The sequence below is a fragment of the Falco naumanni genome, chromosome 6 (assembly GCF_017639655.2).
Source record: "Falco naumanni isolate bFalNau1 chromosome 6, bFalNau1.pat, whole genome shotgun sequence".
Lineage (NCBI taxonomy): Eukaryota > Metazoa > Chordata > Aves > Falconiformes > Falconidae > Falco > Falco naumanni.
In genome coordinates, this window is record NC_054059.1 from 28,713,711 (window position 1) to 28,726,184 (window position 12,474).

The 12,474-nt window shown below is 44.2% G+C and overlaps 1 protein-coding gene across 6 annotated transcripts in view; it reads left to right on the plus strand.

Annotated features, from left to right (window-relative positions):
* HPCAL1 (hippocalcin like 1) overlaps window positions 1-12,474 on the plus strand; it is a 67,466-nt gene that overhangs the window by 22,533 nt on the left and 32,459 nt on the right. The window lies entirely within an intron of this gene.

The following is a 12,474-nucleotide window of genomic DNA, read 5'->3' on the forward strand; positions in this document are numbered from 1 at the left end:
GATGGCTTCACAGCGTGGCTTTGGTGCTTCAGGAATTGCCTAGAAGAGTTATGATGGGCCAGGGATCATTTCCCGTAAGCAGACTGGGTGCAGTCCCCTCTCTGGGGAGCGCGGTAGGAAGGAAGGACGTGGCCCACCCCGTACCTTCTCACATCCAGGGTTTGCTGGGATGGGGGGCTGCTGCAGGGCAGGGGATGCAGAGCAGCACTGTCTTGCTGGGGGAGTTGCTGGGAGTCTTTCTGGCATTTGGAAGGAGAGGCGATGGTTGACAGGAGAAGAGGAATTGTGATGGAGCAGCTCAGTGTGGGCGTCCTCCTGGGCTCTGCATCCCAGGGTGGCCTGGCTGGTGAGCAGCTTAATTGCTCTGAGTGGCTCGTGGCACCCAAAGGCACCGGGATCCTGGTGGGAACGCTACCATGAGCAGCCACGGCTGTCTCAAGGGTGGTCTCCAGTTGTGTGAGTATGAACACATGTAGACACAGATAAGCATTTCCATCCCCTGCAAGCCTTCATTTGAATGAAGCAGACATTAGCGATGGGGATTTTTACAGCTTTCTCCTTAATTACCAGGAATGCAGAATAAATTTCAGTAATTACTTCTACCTTGCACAGAAAAAAAAGCCGATGGGAGCAGCTGGGTGCCTCGCCATTGGCTGTGGGCAGCACAGTGTCCACTGAAGGGATGAGAAGATGCTGGAGGTTTGCCAGCGCAGCATCGCAGCTAGCTTCTTGCCAAGTCTTTCAGTCCTGTTCCCTGCTGACCATGAGCTGTTGGGTTAGATATGGAAATCAGCTGGTGAAGTCTGATCTCTGTTATGCCATTTAGGGTAGAGGCACATAAGTTGTCAATTTTGCCTTAATAAAATATGTGAATAATTTTGACGTGGGATGCGTGGTGGTTTTGAGAATAGCCAGGCTTGAAGGCAGGAAACAACTTCGAAATGTTAAGGCTGAAAACCCCATCCTATTTTGAGGGGTTTGATCTATCTAATGTGTTTGGGTTTTTAAAAAAGAACAACACCCCTCATTTATTGTACCCGTTTTTATGGTTAACGTGTATTTTAGCTGTATTTAAGTGTTTTGGTGGCAAAGTTAACCATTTCACTAGCTAACCACTCGCAGACTTACCGGCCTGAGCATTTAGCTGCAGCTTTGTTGCTGCATTCCTGCTGCGGCCAGGGGCTTGGGCTCCATTGCTTTGGTGTAATAGTTGGGGGGGGGGGGGGGGGGGGGGGGGCTTGGTTTAGGGCTTGTGGGAGGCTGAGGGGTTGATTTTTTTTTTTTTTTTTTTTTTCCCCCCCCCCCTGACACCACCAAGTGTTGCATCTGCTGGTCGTTGTCCAGACTGCCTTCCTCCTGCATGGCATTCTGGTGATGTTCCAGCAGAGCATCGGTGGGGTGCATTTTGTGTGAGCAAAGAGGGTCTGAGCTAAGCCAGACAGTTTTATTTCCTTCTCTGTAGGCATTTGGTATTTATAAAATACTGCCCTTGGGTTACTAGAAGATCTTGTCTCTTAGCAGGCAAAAATCCCAGTTGCTCCCTTCCAGAGAGCTGCCCTGTATCGCTGGGGGAAGCAGATGTGGCCATCAGCCCCTTGTCTAAATCTTCTTGTCTGGGATGAAGCATCAGGATCTGCAGCTGGACTGGATGATCATTGTAGGTCCCTTCCAACTGAACTGCTCCGCTCAAGTGCAGGCAGGACGGGAGAGCTGGAAGAGGACAGTGCTGCAGATCCCAGCTGGTATCTCTGTTCCTGCTTTGGTGCAGGAGGGGTGCGAGAGATTTTCTTTGCTAGGTGCTGTCTGTCTGTCTATCTTACACCTTAAAGCCTGAGAATGAATTGTCTCAATTTTGATTTTAATGGAACGTGGTCATAAAATGTGGTGAATCTACTGCAGTAAAGGTGGGTTCAACTGCAGAATTTTTCAGTCCACAAAATATAATCTTCAGTCTTCACTGAATTTCAAGGAAAATATAATTTGAGATTTTCTTCAATGAAATGCCAGGAAAAAAATAATTCAGGAAGAATTTAATTTCTGTAATTTGTGGAGGAAATCTCCTTTTAGGGATTTACCATCAAAAAGTTGTTTTGTGGCATGTCGTGTTAAGGCATATATCCTTAACGACGTATATCATGTTTCATTGTTATGTGCCCTTACTACCTATATGTCAGAGCAGTTAATTACCTAGTTCTGATCATTTATACTGGAATCACTAAGACAGTTTGTTTTTAAGTCTTCTTATAGGTTAAAATACCTTGTCTGGCAAAATAAATATTTCAACGCTGTTACAAGGAGCATAAAATAGATATGTTAATAAAGGAGTATAAAATAGAAACTTACGGGTTCAAAGCTCTCAGCAGACTGGTTTCAGAATATACTAGGAGTATCTTCCCTGAGTTTGCATATACTTTCTAAGTGTTTTGTATCTGAGGAAAAACACTTTTTCCTTTTGTTTTGGTTGGGTTTTTTGTTCTAAATTTGACCAAAGGTATTTGACAGGCTCTGTTCCTCACTTAGAATCAGGTAAGAGGATGGAATGGTCCCTGTTCACCACTGTAAAGATAGTGGGAGATGAACTTACCTGCAAAGTGGCAGCTGAATGGAGGATTGATGGAAGATAGGAAGTGCAAGAGATATTTCAAAGCAGGAAGGTACTAAATATTGAATAGAGTACCTGGGAAATTACTTCAGGTTGTCCTCTTGAGTCAGTGTGCTTTTAAAGATTGTAGGCTGAGTCCCTGAGGAAGAGGGTTTGGTTTTGCAGACTGTCTGGTTCTTCAGTTGTTTCCAGATGTCGGCCAGCTCTGTGGTTGCATTCCCTTCCAGCTACATGCTTTCTCTGCACCCTGGATAAAGTGTGTCTTAGCAGGAGAGTGGGCCTTACCCTGCTCTCCGTCCCTCCTGAATCCTTCCCACGATGGCAAGGGAGTTGTTCTATTTCTGTCTAAACAAATCTAACAGTTTGATTTTGTTTCTCATTGTATCTCAGGGATCCTTCTCCCTTCAGCCTCCCGTGCTCTGTGAGATGCCCTGGTTGAGGGTGACGATGGCTCTGCCTGGACTCCCAGACACCCCGGGAGAGCAGAACAGCGTCCAGCTCCATGACAGCACCCACGCAGAATCCATGGTTTGCTATACCTAAGTGCAAGTCAAAACTTGCAAGAAGTGGTTTAATAATGGGAATATCAGAAGACCTCTGAGTACAATGGTGCTGCTGGATGCTTTCATAAATCTAAGGTTTAGGGATGACAGTTATGATGCATGACACTGGGAGAATGTGAAACTGCAGTCATTAAACAAAAATGGGCTTTTAAACTAATGGCAGCTGCCTAAACAGTTTTGCAGTGAAACAGATTCCCCTTAGGCCACCATTCTTCAAGTAATATGGGTTCTATTGACCTTAAAAAAACAGGAAAATATTTTGTTTTGGTGCTGTAGCACTGCTTTTACATTCATCCCAAAGGTCAGGCTGCTAAGGTTTTAAGCTGGAGGTGTTAGGAAATAATGAATGGCAATTTTTCCAGATAGTTCATTCACTGTTATTCCTCTGAATGAAGCCACCTGCAATACCAAGGATTCACACCTGTTCCTAGATGGGCTTCCAAGTGAGTATGGTGGCACTTTTCTCCATCTAAACTCGGCTGTGTTTAACTCAGTAGGTAGTTCTGCACCATGTCTCTGTTATACAGAATTTTATCGAAATACCTCCATCAAAACCTGTTCCAACTCCTGGTTTAAAATGATGCACAATAAAGCAGCGTGTTGCCTTGTCTCCTGTGAAGCCATCATTCCCAGCTTAAAGCTGGAGGTGTAGAGGTGCGTGTATTGCCTTTTCCTTTGTGCCAGAGAGGTCCTGATGGACAAGGGCTACCCGTGATCTGAAGTATATTGGCCAGTTTCCTTGAAGAGGCATTTCAGGAGGGTTTGGCAGTTGCAGAAGACCAACTCATTCTCATCCACCCACTTTCATTTCTTTTGAACTTTTAACTTTTCCCTTGCCCAGGCTTGGTTTCTTCCTGAAAATAGCTTGTTTTGGCTCTGTCTCCTTGTCTCCCTCATTCTTCAGCTTGATCAGAACTCATCATCTTCTCCCCTCCACCCCTTTTATTACAAGGAATAGAGGAAAGGTTGGAATAAGCCAGGCTGTGAAAGGATGCTGAACAGCAGAATTTGGATGGTTTGTGTCATCTCTCTTCATACCATACACAGCTCGGAGCCCACTTCTCTCACTGTAAGCTTAGTTTCAGCCTGGGGCTGGCCTTGTTTGCTGAGTAACTCCAGACTGCTTTAATTTTTTTTTAAATGTTTATTTTTTAAAAACAAATAGTTACATTAGAAATACATGTGAAATCCATTACGAGCAGTCATGTTTCAGTGTGAAGGCCTCCATTTCATGAGATGACAGTGTAAAGCTGGATGTTGCAACGCTCTCTAGTTTTTCTAGGAGCCCTGCAAGCCCAAGCAGAGGTTGAGAAAGATGGGCTGGAGGTCCTGACGTCTCCTGCCATGGCAGGGACGCTGAGTGCAGCTTTTAGTGCCTGATGAGTTCTCTTCTGAACATCACCTGCAGTCTTGGCTCTCTGCAGGCTTTGGCTGTCCTGTGAGACCTGGATAACATACTGCTGCTTTCCACCACTTTTCTTTTCTCCTTTGCTTCCACAGTCTGTCCTAACCATAAATGTGTTTTCTGTGGGTGGTTCTTTGTGGAAGAAGAGAGCTCTCTTAAGTGCGGTGACTTCAGCTGTGTTTTCTTCTTCCTGGGGAGTATGCTTGAGTCAGGAGAGGAGAGCGGAAGAAGAAAGGTTAAATTAACTGTAACATGAGCACTTGAACAGATGGCTGACCTCTGTAACACCAAGAACCATTTAATTTTGGAAATTTGCAGGCTGTTTTAAGTTTGTCATGCTCTTTATGACCATCTGAACGTAGATACACAACATGATTTATTAGCTTGCCACAAAGCTTTGTTGCTTAATTTCTGTTTGAAACACTGAGCTTTGGGTGGGATGCGCAGGATTCTGGAGTACTGATGGGATCGGCCCCCTTTGTGCCAACTTTCTTTAAACCCCTGGAAGCTGAGGGACGATGGGTGCTCCTGATCATGCTGGAAGAGGCTCATCTCATCTGCTTCCCTTGCTCCCCCAGCAGCACTTAGCCCTAGCACCAATGAGGGCCATGGAACAGTTAATTGTGGGCAGGGCAGAGACAGATGATCATCCTGCCCCAAATCACTTAACCGTCTTAAGGGTCTACCCTTGCCTGTCTGAACAAGCCAACTAATCTTCCAGTGAGCCGCACAAGTGAGCGCTGAGCTATGTATGGTACCGAGAGGGAGATGGTACAAAATGATCAAATTCCCCTGTCCTTCCTCTCCCCAAAGAGCTGTGTGCTGTACACCTGCTTAACGGTGGAGGAACATCACTGTTCAGAGCAAATTGTGTCAGGCTATGGTAGGTTCTCCATCCTCTGAGGGCTTTTAGGTCAGGATTGCATATCTTCTGAAAACATGTGGCGTAGGCCAAATGGGTGGTGGCTGGATGCAGAAATTTTTGGAGAAATTCTTTGGATCAAGAGGTGTTGGACTAAATTAGTGGTTCTCAATGCTTTTTGTGAGATAGGAGCATATTTTCAGGAGCTGCCTTTCAGACGCTTGTGTGGCAATTTGGAAGAGCAATATCTGCATGGTGGCCACATATGAAGTCCTTAGCACTCTCCTGGAGACCTGCTGGGATGAGAGATGCCATGAGTCCCATCTGGGATTCAGTGAGTCAAGAGTGGAGGAGCAACTGTGAAGTGCTTGGAAATTGTCTTTATAAGGAGCCTACCATGTTAGTCCACCAAAAAGTGAAAGAAAAAAAAAAAAAAAGACCTGTATCAGCACAGCATGAATTTCTTTTACAGAGGTCTGGCTTATCGCTACCATTGGCTTCTCTTAATTACCACTGATGTTTCTGCAGGCTGTGCAGTTGGAGCTGGAATGTGGCTGGCCTGGAGTCAGGGCGCAGAGGCTTTTATCAGGGCCACTCGGAGACAGGCCATCTGCAAGATATATATATATATTTTTTTCGTATTTGTCTTCTCTAAATAAAAACGCGATGCTGTGAGAATGTCTGTTCCATCCTATTGCTTCACTTCACCAAAGCTGCCATTTTCTGACAAACTGTTTTAGAAAGTCGTATTTGGCAAATGGCTGTTTACTTAATTCCTCTCCTGTCATGGCTGCTTGTCCAGGAAACCCAAATCTGTTTGCATGCAAGCTTAGCTGTAGTTCAGTTCAGAGCATTCTTTAAACCATAGTTGCTTGCTGCTCTTGTTTTCTTTTTTTAGCTCCTTGTCTCTCACAGCGGAGGAACTGCAGGTACTTCATGTCTGATGAAAGCAAATCCAGTACCTGCAGAGCCAAGTGGTTGTAGAAACTGCAACAGCCACGTGGTCAAGTTTCCTTGCTCACCCCAAGTATTGTAGCTTCAACACTCCGCATCCTGCAGCTGTAACACAGAGAGCGTAATGAGGATTAGCTACGCAGGACGGAGTTTCTTCAGTCTGCAGAAAACCATATGAAACCCCACAAAGGGGCATTGGCCCGTGTTGGTTCCCCAAGTCCTGCTGGCTCAGGTCCACCAAAGGAGACTTCTCCATGATTGCTTTCAGCAAAACTAGTGTGTCAGGAGGGGAGACTTGGGAGAAGTAGCTTTTGCTTTTTTGTTTGTTTGTTTTAAAGAAAAGTTATTTCCTTGGGCTCAGTGCCCAGCGATAAACTTACCTACTTAGGACACTGGGTTTCAGTTTAGAAATAGAATACTCCATCATGGTGCTCTGTGCAAAACTGTGCTGCTCAAATCACCGAGGGGAAAAGGACAGTCCCACTGATTGTTGCAGGATTTTTCTTAAACTGAGAAAATTAAGGCTGTTCCTGTCAAAGTGAGCTTAAGCAGAGCTTAACATGCTTTGCTCGTAGTTACTGCGATTTAACCTGGCTCTGGCCACCCTAGCCTAGCCATGGGTGTTTCTGGAGGAGGGGTGCGCATAGGGACTTTAGTTAGAAAGGGAAATGCAATTATAAAAGCAAAACAGCAAACAGTTGTTTATAAAAACTGATACTCATTGCTCTCAGGATTGCCTTCCTTGCCTTAAGGTTTTCTCGTTAGGAGCAGTTTCTGTAAATACCATCTCTTTCTTTCCCCTTGGAGAGATCTCAAGTTGCTGGGCTGGATTTGTTGTCTGGGTAATCAATAAACTTTATTCACATTATGGGGTTTTTTTTTCCTTGAAGTTGGTTCTTTCTGTACTGAGATAACACATCTAAAGGAAATGTAAATTGAAAAATTGTTAGATTTGACTTGACTAACTCCTACTATGTGCTCTTACAATTTTGCAATATGAATGTCTTCCAAAACAATTACAGTTATTGCTAAGTGGACACTAAATGATTAATCTACTAGCAGCCAGTCAGTGCAGTAGTATCTTTGAAACAATTTTTGAGCCTCTTCCCTGCCGTTCTTTCCCTGCAAGACTGGTTTAAAGATAAGACGCTGATAACAAAATAAATTGTGATTTGTAGCCCTCTTCTTTTCAGTCCACTTCTTTGCTTCAGCATTGTGCTTTCTTCTCATACTGAAAGATGTGAAAGTCTGCCCTGAGCCAGAAGAACATTCAGTCTTGTATTTCATTTGAGGCACATGCTTAAATTATCATGGGATTGACTGGATTTATTTGCGCGCTTAGATGCATGCTTAATCTGTGAATACCGATGCTTGAGAGCTTTGTTGGTGGCAGGTCACAAGTGCTGTTCTTTTTGAGTTGGTGGCATCATGTGCAGAGCCTGTGAAAATACTTGTTGATGGTTTTACTGTCTGGAGTAGCCCTTGTAATGGGAATACCTGCTTACATCCAGGTTTTCTTCTCCAAAGCTCTCCTTTTGGCTGCATGGTACGGAGGGAGAACTTCCCAGCACTTAGTTAAGGAGCTGAATTTGCAGCTGAATTTAGGGAGATGACTGAATGCTTTAAAATGCAGTGATTTGTGAGAGAAAAGGCAAGACTGCAGAAGAGAGTCCAATTTGGTTCCTCATACATTCTGTAAACTTGTACATTTTTAACATTTTTACAGCTACAAGTCAGCATTACGTACCACTTTGCATGGAGACGACTGACTCAGAAAAAGCCTCTAGTGTCTGTTGACGCTGTGGACTTCCCAATGTGCTAGTGCTGGTTTTAATTGTCTTGCTGTTTGAGGAGATGTCCTCGAAATCTGACCTCAGGTTAGAGGTTAAGCTGTTTCTCATTACTTTGAATAGCAATGATACATTTGGTTGTACGCCCAGTTGAGCCGGCTTGGAGCTGGTGAGCAGCAGTGGAGCTGGGCATAAGTCATGGAGTTATTCATATAGCTTCTTACCCTTTCCTTAAGTTGTTCTGGTTAATCATATAATATAATAATAATGGACAACAGGTTTGCTTCCCTGACTTGTGTGATGGCAGCTCTGTTGTTGCAGAGGTTTTGAGTTTTAACTCTCAACAAGGAGAGTTCATGCAGGCACAAAGCCAGTTACTGCACGTATGGCTGAATACTGGCTTGATGGAGCTACAGAGTGTTTTCTCTGCACTTGGAAATATTTTCTCATCCCTAATAGGCAACCCTGGGCTCTGATAGCAACACTTTTGTTGGAGAACGAGAAGGCTTAAACGCTGGCTCATACCGCCTGCTTTTTTTAATCCCAGCTTTATCAGGTAAATTAATCACCTTTTCTTAATTCCATGCAGTGGAAGAAACAGTCATGACAGTGCTTATAAATGATGCAGTTGGCTTTTGCTCGGTGTGCTGGAGCTCGGGAGTGAACTCCAGGCAGACATCTGTGCTATGTTAAGGTTATTCAGAGCAAAGCTTGGTTTGAGTCTTAGCTTATTTGCTACCAAATTTTAGTAGGTAAACATGACACAGGCTGCTTCTGCGTGGCAACAGATATGGCTGTTTTGGTCGTGTAGCTTTAGTGCCTGTTCCAAAAGGACTCAGATGACCTGTGCTTAAAAATAAGCACCCTCCCCTCCTCTAAACCTCTGGGTGTGGGAGCCTGTGCTCCAGCTCCTGCCAAAGCAGGTCAGACAGGGCTGACGGTATGCTGGGGCTGGAAAGGGATGTGGAGATGCTGAAGGAGGGCACCAAGAGCAGTCTTGCCTGTGGGTGCTGCAAGATAAGGCTACAGGTGGCAATTAATCCCATTTAATCTTATTTTTAAGATAGTTTTCTCCACACATCGTGAAACTCTCTCATCATCCTGTTGTCTAGTTTCTCTGTGAGCTGTTGGTGGTCAGCATGTTTCAAAACAGCAGTTCGTGAAGCCATGTGGATTGCAAAGCCCCATCTCTAGCTGTTGCAGTCAGCAGGGAGTAGACTTCCAACCCGAACAAGCAGGTCCCCTCTTGGGTGCTTGCCCTGCTGAGAGGCTGTTAACCTCCCTCCCTGACTAGAAACTGCTCCACTTTCGGTTTTAACTTACTCACAGGCTGTTGAATAGTTTGGGGGTTTTTTTTTGTCAGTGCAGTGGTTTTATTTTTTTCCATCTGCAGTTCACCATCCTGATGTGGTTACAGCAAAAGCTCCTCTGCCTTCCCTTGCTTTTATTTTAAGATGCATCAGCCAAGTGCTGCTCGTTTGCCACTTTCCTTACTCTTTTGGGGGTTTTTAATTTTATCACTGAAGAACATTTTGATCTTTGCTCTTTATTTTTATTTGCATGATCTAATTCTGCTTGACTTTGGCAATTTCTCTTTACCCCTTTGCTTCCTGACCTTCGTGACACAGCTGTCTGCCCAGCAACCCTTCCTTTCCATTCCTCACTGGCAGTCTGCTTAGTCCTAAAATCCCTTTTTTGGTGATGGTTTCTCCAGTTAGATTGGGATTCATTCCCTAGACATCTCCCCCACTTTGATTTGGGTTGTAAGTACCAATTATTATTTTTTTCAAATCTTTGCCATAGATGTGTTTTAATTAACACTTCTTAGAAGTGTGTCCTTGAGCACTTTGTCCGGTTGACTTCTGTGCCGAGTTCCTTTGGTTCCTCAAAACTTATGGGAAATTGAAAAGATTAATTTCTTGTTTCACTTCAGAGTGTTCTTCTACCTAAACCACCTCTACATGATTATGATCGCCTCCAGAGTTACTTTCATTTGAGTACTTACAGCTACTGACAGTGTCTAATTTAGTATTGCCCTTTTTTTAGCTCAGCAGCTGGAGGATTACAACGGCTGTCTGCTTCTTCCAGGAATATCTGTGGTCAGCTCTTAATGTTAATAGTAGCTTTTCCAGTTGAATATTTTGGGAAATTACAGTCCCATAGTAAGATAAGTCCTGTTAGCACTTTCACCTTGCTGTGGACCTTGCAATCTACACTGCACTCCTGTGTAAATTCTACAGAGCGTAGGACAACCCGTGCCATTGCTCCCCCTTCTCCCAAGCAGTGTTGACCCCTTAGCACCATTGGCCAGCCATGACTGCTGTCCTCCTGAATTTCTTCTCCTTCTGCTTCCTGACTTTTCTGTTGTGTTGCCCTGGCTCCCAGTATCAGTATGTTAATCCTTCATCTCAGTTTTTGCTCATCATCTGTGGATTTCTGGCTGATTATCTACCATCCTATCTGACTGCTGTTGTTGATGTTAATATGTTCTTTATTCTCCAAAGTTTGGATGATATTATGTGGGGGTTTGTCCACATTTGCCAGCCCCCCTGTCTGTTTATTAAAACCCGATGTGAGAATTAACTGATTTTGCTGATTTTCCTGTCTCTAGAGGTTGTTTTTTGTTTCTCTAGTTTAAAACTCTCAGCTGTGCCTGCTGTGATCACAGAAGGCCGTCTCTCATCCATGAAGAAACATCCTTTTTCCATGAATGCCTTCTGGTGGTGGAACACCCTAAAACTTCCCTTGTGGTGTCAGTTCTTGAACCATATGGATGACATTAACTTGTAATGGCTTTTCCTTCCTTTTTTAGTGTTGAAAGAAAGCCCTGGGGGATGATGCTCAGAGGTGAAGCCTGGTCTCCCCAGGCTCTCTCTGTAGCCTAGAGGGAGGTAAGCACCACCAGGGAGCATCTAAAACAGGCTCTTGCTCCAAATTGCCTTCCTAGTCTACTTCTCCCGCTGGCAGAGAAACTGTCCTCTCCTGGGCTAAATTTAGTCCTGAGCCTTGTTCTTGCCTGTGGTTGAGTTCTCCATCTGCACACTGAGAGCAGGAGCACCTCAGCTGTTATGGGGAGGCCAAAGAATAACCTCTTGGGGAACAAGGAACCACAATACTCTTAATAATAAGGACCAAATGAAATGTTTTAAGTAAACGTAGAGCTGAGGACAGTACAGTGGAGCAGCCAGGGACACAGGATGGAAAAGGAGATGGAGAAGCAAAGTATGATGGGGAAAAGTCAGGCCCCAGACGTGAGCTGTCGCCTTGCAATCAGAAACAGCTGAAAGACTTTCATGGTACAAAGACATCTTGTAGCATCTCTCCAAGCAGGAAGAGTGAGTCCAGATTGCTGTGTCTACAGAGAGCAATTGTTTTATTTCCCATTAAGATGGTAGACAAAATCAGATTTTCACTCTGAGTTGTCTTGTATTTTTAGCCTGTGATTGGATTGCAAGTGCACGCTGGATATTTACATTTGTGGAAGCAGGCACTGGTGCTGTCTTCTTAACCAGGATCCAAGTTAATTTGCTAGCTTCCAGATGGGAGCCATTCCTTTCTCTATTGAAATTTGTAGGAATGCTTAATTTAATCTAGATTTTCTAGCTCAGTAGTTTGCCTATTCTAATATTCAAGCATTTCCCTTACCTCCCTTTCTGCCTTTTTTTTTCCTTCCCCTTGAGCTGAACTATCCACTTGTGCAGAATAAAGAAAACGGGTTTTGCAGAAGGAACCACCTGTCCGTCATCCATGCTGTGTGGAAGCTCTTGATAGTCCTTGGATTGGATTCCAATCCTCTTGATTGGAAGATTGTCCTTGCAACTCCTCTAGAAGGTTTCCTAAGGGGGGGACTAAGTGCAAGGCGTAGCTGGTAGAGCCTCTTAGCCCTGTTTCACTTGGTTTGTTGAGGCTTATTAAATTTTGTGAGCGTCTTTGTTTTAAACTATTTAATGATCACCTTATTCTGGTCTAGTACATGTGCTGAATAAAGATGTTGTTAAACTACCGGCTCTTTCTCTGTTGCGAGTAGATAAAGAAATTTGCAGGGGGAGGCTCATAATTTTCCTTAGCAACATTCAGCCTCCAGTGCATTGAGTGACTTGTGATTGTATTATAGCCATTTTAATGAAATTTTAAACTACATGTCTCTTTACAAGCACTTCTGCCTGGGGTTCTTAGCCATGCAAACACAATGTATATCATTGCCGTGGCATACAGTACATACTGAAGAAGCAGATGAGGTGCAGACAGGTAAGGTTAGCTCATGAGCCAGCCCCTTCCTTTGTTACTGCATTTTCCAT